Raw genomic sequence first — 7,024 nt, forward strand, 5'->3', positions numbered from 1 at the left:
TATTTATTTATTTATTAAATTAAAATTTAAGTTAATTCAATTAATTCAAACATGTCATTTTTAAATTAAATAGTACATTATCAAATTGCTTTCAAATAAATTTTTAATTTATAAATTATTTTAGATATAATGTAAATTAAAATAATTAAAGATTGATGGGAATGAATTGATTAGATTGAAATTAGAAACCCAAAGGGACCCATTTATCTTCCCACACGCTAAGAAAATTTTCATGCTTAACCAATGTTCCATCGCACTCCTAGATTTAGCACAACGCTCACTGCAAGAAAACTCGCCCATCCCCCATGACGGGTTGTGCTCTTCACTTGTTGACCACGTATCAAGGGAATTGAATCCCCTTGCACAATGCATTAATCCTCATCTAGGATTTTTGAGGAGTTATTTGTAAATTCAATTGTTATGGGTGATTTGGTTTTTGATAATTGCATAGCGTAATCTATTTTCTTTTTTAATGATACCATTTATGAAATTATTGTAGGATGTAGATGAGATGGCAATCTGTGAATATTTTTAGGTATTTCATTCGATCAAATTTTATTAGGATATGAATTTAATATTTCAAATATTTGAAATCATGTCCAATTAAATAAGATTGAATATTTATTAATGTAAGTATTTAATTTCATTCTCTATTAATAAAGGGGGAAATAATGATGCTACATTACTATTAAAATATTTTATTTTTAAGATTAAAATACAAGGGCTTTTTTTTTGAAAAAAAAAATCTTTTAATGGTATGATGTTATATTTAAATTTGATTAAAAATTATATTTCAAGATTTTAAAAGTATTTATATATATATATATATATATATATATATATATATATATATATATATATATATATATATATATATATATTAAAATCATGAAAATATTTATAGTTTGATGATAGAGTTTGGTTTGATTAAATAAAGAAATAAATTTAATGCATAAAAATTGATTTGTAAATAAAGAAAACTTGGATTCCCTTTTTAAACCTTTACCGTGAATCTGTGAATATTTAGTTAAAAGTCCTAATTAATTAATACAAGAGTGAAGAAAACGCTCATTTAATTACAAGATTATACATTGAAGTCAGTCAATTGCACTTTCAATCGTTACCGTTCATTCCACTAGTCATCTTTCAAAAGAGATGAAGACTTGTTATAACAATTGTGAATTCCACTTCTTCTCGTGAACTGAAGTCTATCATGGTGAAAACCAGAAGAAATAGAACAATAAAATATGGAAGACTTGCTATGCTAGTCAACTCCAAACGTATTGGCTGGTTTAGAACATTATGATATAATAAGAAAAGTGAACTACTTTTTTTATTTTTTTCTTTTCTTATTATTTGAACTTTTCTTTTCTTTTTTAGATTTAATTAGAAAATATTACGAATCAATTTTCTTAAAATCTACAAATTCACCGCTCTTTAGTTTTATTATCATACGGTGGAAGGGCAAAGCTGAAGAAACACCCACTTAATTACAAGATTATAACTCAAAGTCAGTCAACTGCACTTCCAATCCCTATTCTTTATTCTACTAGTCATCTATCAAATGTTAACTAAGAGACCAAGAAATCCTATATTTGCCAAAGGCCAAGATTTCTGATCTTCCAAAATGGCTTTCCACAATATTGCCTCTTCCATCAACTTAACAATATTGGCTACCATCATTTTCTTCTATACGGCTAGTAATGCCTCCACAAGCCTTGCAAATGTGACGTCCCAACCCTCATCTCTACAACTGGAAGGCAAGGCTCTATTAGATAGTGGGTGGTGGAAATCCTGCTCCAATATCTCCTCTTTACATCGTAAGTGGCCTAATATATATCGTGATGTTATCATAAATTCTAGTAGTTATTGCAATTGGCCTGGTATTACCTGCAATAGAGCTGGAAGTGTCACTGAAATTTATCCACCCTCACACTTGAACATAGGAAATAAGTTTTGTAAATTTAACTTTTCTTGCTTCCCAAACCTTACTCTTCTTGTTCTCAGAGGCCATGAGATTTCTGACAGAATCCCTCCTCAACTTGGAGCTCTTACCAAACTAAGGGTACTTGACCTATCCTTCAATTACATTTATGGTGCCATCCCCCCTGAAATTGGGAACATAAGTAGCCTTCAAAATTTAGACGTGGGTGACAATATTCTCAATGGGTTAATTCCAAAAGAGTTAGGGCAACTCAAAGATTTGGTTACTCTTGATTTGTCTGATAACAGGCTTGTTGGCCCATTTCCACTTACTCTCGGTCTTTTAACCAATCTTACTCAGCTATACATGCAAAACAATCATTTTCGTGGTGCCATCCCTCCTGAAATTGGGAACATGAGTAGCCTTCAAAATTTAGACGTGGGTGACAATATTCTCAGTGGGTTAATTCCAAAAGAGTTAGGGCAACTCAAAGAGTTGGTTACTCTTGATTTGTCTGATAACAGGCTTGTTGGCCCATTTCCACTTACTCTTGGTCTTTTAACCAATCTTACTAAGCTATACATGCAACACAATCATTTTCGTGGTGTCATCCCTCCTGAAATTGGGAACATGAGTAGCCTTCAAAATTTAGACGTGGGTGACAATATTCTCAGTGGGTTAATTCCAAAAGAGTTAGGGCAACTCAAAGATTTGGTTACTCTTGATTTGTCTGATAACAGGCTTGTTGGCCCATTTCCACTTACTCTTGGTCTTTTCGTGGTGCCATCCCTCCTGAAATTGGGAACATGAGTAGCCTTCAAAATTTAGATGTGGGTGACAATATTCTCAGTGGGTTAATTCCAAAAGAGTTAGGACAACTCAAAGATTTGGTTACTCTTGATTTGTCTGATAACAGGCTTGTTGGCCCATTTCCACTTACTCTCGGTCTTTTAACCAATCTTACTCAGCTATACATGCAAAACAATCATTTTCGTGGTGCCATCCCTCCTGAAATTGGGAACATGAGTAGCCTTCAAAATTTAGACGTGGGTGACAATATTCTCAGTGGGTTAATTCCAAAAGAGTTAGGGCAACTCAAAGAGTTGGTTACTCTTGATTTGTCTGATAACAGGCTTGTTGGCCCATTTCCACTTACTCTTGGTCTTTTATCCAATCTTACTAAGCTATACATGCAACACAATCATTTTCGTGGTGTCATCCCTCCTGAAATTGGGAACATGAGTAGCCTTCAAAATTTAGACGTGGGTGACAATATTCTCAGTGGGTTAATTCCAAAAGAGTTAGGGCAACTCAAAGATTTGGTTACTCTTGATTTGTCTGATAACAGGCTTGTTGGCCCATTTCCACTTACTCTTGGTCTTTTCGTGGTGCCATCCCTCCTGAAATTGGGAACATGAGTAGCCTTCAAAATTTAGATGTGGGTGACAATATTCTCAGTGGGTTAATTCCAAAAGAGTTAGGACAACTCAAAGATTTGGTTACTCTTGATTTGTCTGATAACAGGCTTGTTGGCCCATTTCCACTTACTCTTGGTCTTTTAACCAATCTTACTAAGCTATACATGCAACACAATCATTTTCGTGGTGCCATCCCTCCTAAAATTGGGAACATGAGTAGCCTTCAAAATTTAGACATGAGTAACAATATTTTCATAGGTCCAATCCCATCTACTCTAGGTGATTTATTCCATTTGAAATCTCTATCCCTTTTTAGGAATTTATTCAATTGGTTTATTCCACAAGAATTAGGGCAACTCAAAAATTTAATTACTATTGATTTGTCTGATAATATGCTCATTGGGTCAATTCCTTCATCTTTAAGTCATTTAATTAATTTGCTGCAATTGAATCTTTCACGGAATCAAATCAATGGTTTCATTCCTTCCAACTTAGGAGATCTGAAAAATTTACTTATATTGGATCTTGGCATGAACAACCTAAGAGGTTCAATTCCCCCATCCCTAGGACAATTGACTAGGATAACATATTTCATCCTTGATTCAAATCTCTTAGAAGGTCCAATACCTGGAGAACTTGGCAACTTGCATGCGTTGCAGCGGTTGTACCTTGCCAATAACATGTTGTTAGGCACAATACCAATTGAAATTGGAGGGCTCGTCACGCTGCTAGAATTAGACCTTTCCAATAACAAATTGGAAGGACCCATTCCTCACCATTTTGGTAACCTTAGAAGGTTGTACACTTTAAATCTTAGTCACAACTTAATCAGTGGAGAGATACCTCTTGAATTAGGGTCCTTGCGAAACTTAAGTTTCCTGAATCTAAGCTATAATAAGCTTACTGGCACCATTCCTGGTTTTGATGGTATCTTCTTTGACCAAATCAATTTTTCATATAACTATTTCATTGGTCGAATCCCATGCAACTTGATATCTTATACAGATGATAGTTTTATGGGCAACGAGGGTTTAAGCAAGAACAGAACAAATGTTTGCCTTTCACCCCAAATGATGGTCAACTCTGCTACCCCAATAGGCATCGGCTCTGCAAACCCAAAAACAAGAAACAAATGGATGCATTATTTAAAGATCTTTCTTCCCATGACCTTGTTTCTTGCCTTCTTGATTCTTGGATCTTTTTTCCTCTACCGATGGCGCAAGATTAACAGTTCACAACCTGAGCGAAAAGAATCAAGAAATGGAGACATATTCTCAGTATGGAACTATGACGGAAGGATTGCCTTTGAAGATGTCATCGAAGCAACTGAGAATTTCGACATTGGATACTGCATTGGAACTGGTGGCTATGGGAGTGTTTATAAGGCACAACTTCCAAGTGGCAGAGTAATTGCCTTGAAGAAACTCCACAGAATCGAAGCAGAGGAGCCAAGTTTTGACAAATGTTTTAAGAATGAGGTGAAACTGTTAACAGAAATTCGTCACAAGAACATTGTCAAGCTGTAAGGTTTCTGTTTGCATCAAAGAGCAATGTTCTTGATTTATGAGTACATGGAAAAGGGAAGTTTATTCTGTGTCCTAAGAAATGATGATGAAGCTGTGGAATTAGGTTGGAAGAAAAGGGTGAACATTGTAAAAAGAATAGCACATGCTTTATCGTACTTGCATCATGATTGTAGCCCACCAATTGTTCATCGAGACATATCAAGCAACAACATTTTGTTGAACTCTGATTGGGAGGGTATTGTATCTGATTTTGGAACAGCAAGATTTCTTTATCCTGATTCATCCAATCAAACTATACTTGCTGGCACGCATGGTTATATTGCTCCAGGTAAACACTTGTTATTCTGCTGATTTAAATTTTGAAACTTATAATACAGGGCACTCACAATGAACAAGAGTCCTTAGATTAATTCCACTTAACTTAAAAAGGGGAATATCATTTGACACCCAAATCAAAGCTGATCCGGGATTGAAATTGGGAGGAAAAATGAATCACGTTATATTAAATTTGATTATGCAAGAGTCTTTTGGTCCACTCTAAAAAATGTTCCCTTGTTTCCCTTTAATGTAGAGCTTGCATATACTATGGTCGTGAATGAAAAATGCGATGTGTATAGCTTTGGAGTGGTGGCAATGGAAATAGTCATGGGAAAGCATCCGGGAGAACTTCTTTCCTCATTACCATCATCAACATCAGATCCACACGTAATGTTGAAAGATGTGTTAGATTCACGTCTCCTTCCTCCCACCAATCAAGTTGTTGCTCAAAGTGTGATTCTTGTGGTCACATTAGCCCTAGCATGCCTGCGATCCAACCCAAAATCTCGACCAACGATGCAGCAAGTGTGTAGAGAGTTTCTTATTCACAAGCCAGTTCCATTGCCTCAACTTCTTCAGGAAATTCCTTTATGGCATCTGATGAATCAAGACATCTGCATAGTGGAGCAAAATTAGTTAGAAAAGTTTATAAGCAAGTGATGAAGGTGAGTTATCACAGTATGAAGCCTGCACCGAATGAATAGCTAATATCTTTTTTAATAATTTTTATTAAAAAGGCAAAAGTATCATAAAACTAAGCCAAAATGTTAAAAAGACGAACTCTCTCCTGAAGCACAAGGAAAATGACACACCTGTTAACCAAATATCTTTATGAAATCTATAAATAAGAGAAAGGAGTCGGTTTTTTTCAAAAAACAAAAAATCTAGTTTTTTAAATAAAATGAAAAAAAAAACTAAAACAAATATAATTATATATTTAAATATGTATTATTTTTAATTTAACACTACTTAACACTTGAGCTTACTATTCATGTTCTTCAGATTTCATTGTTGGATAATTTGATATGATTTTGCATCTATTCATATCAATTTCATTCTGACATAAGATATGTTTCTTGCTTGATACTATTGGACCAGAGCAGGAGGGCGTTGGCAAGGACAGTCAGGCTGCATGAAGTTGCAGGCCTATCTCATCTTCTGAAATTGAAGCTCCCTCAGGCTAATAATGGCTTACACTAAATTGTGTTTTGATAATCATAAATTACCATTCTTGTAATTTTGTGTAAAAAGGTGCTGAGAAGTATTCAATTATGGTCTCCAGATGAATAGTCCTTAGAAACTTGTCTAGGAGAGAGTTTGTGTTTTTTTTAACATTTTGGCTTAGTTATGATACTTTTGCCTTCTTAATAATTTTATTATTTGCATCATTTTTAGTTTGGTTTGGTTTAATTTTTGCATTTTGCTTCATACAAAGTAACTTTTCTTTTTTTTTTTATCTTGCTAGAAAACAAGTAGAACAATATGAAAGTATACCTATAAGAATTTCTCTTCACATGAGAAGAATAAAACACATTTACAGCATAATAATAATAAAAATAACCATAATAATAATAATTAAATGTAACCTTTTATTCTCGTAAATATTGCCTTTTGTTGTGTAACCAAAGTTGCTTTCTTGCTGATGATGATGAAGATGGTTCTGCTACTGCTTTCATGCCTAACTATAGAAAATTTATTCCATGGAATATATATATATATATATATATATATATATAAGGAATAGTTGTGCTGTTTTAGTGATTTGAAATTAATTTATAGGCTCCAATGAGGTGACAATGAAGTCTCTATCATGGAGAGAACAATAAAATATGCAAGAC

At 34.1% G+C, this 7,024-nt stretch overlaps 1 pseudogene; it reads left to right on the top strand.

Annotated features, from left to right (window-relative positions):
• The first annotated feature begins 1,514 nt into the window (after positions 1-1,514).
• Positions 1,515-6,574, top strand: LOC110653049 (probable leucine-rich repeat receptor-like protein kinase At1g35710; annotated as a pseudogene).
• The last annotated feature ends 450 nt before the right edge of the window (positions 6,575-7,024 follow it).

The sequence above is a fragment of the Hevea brasiliensis genome, chromosome 14 (genome assembly GCF_030052815.1).
Source record: "Hevea brasiliensis isolate MT/VB/25A 57/8 chromosome 14, ASM3005281v1, whole genome shotgun sequence".
NCBI lineage: Eukaryota > Viridiplantae > Streptophyta > Magnoliopsida > Malpighiales > Euphorbiaceae > Hevea > Hevea brasiliensis.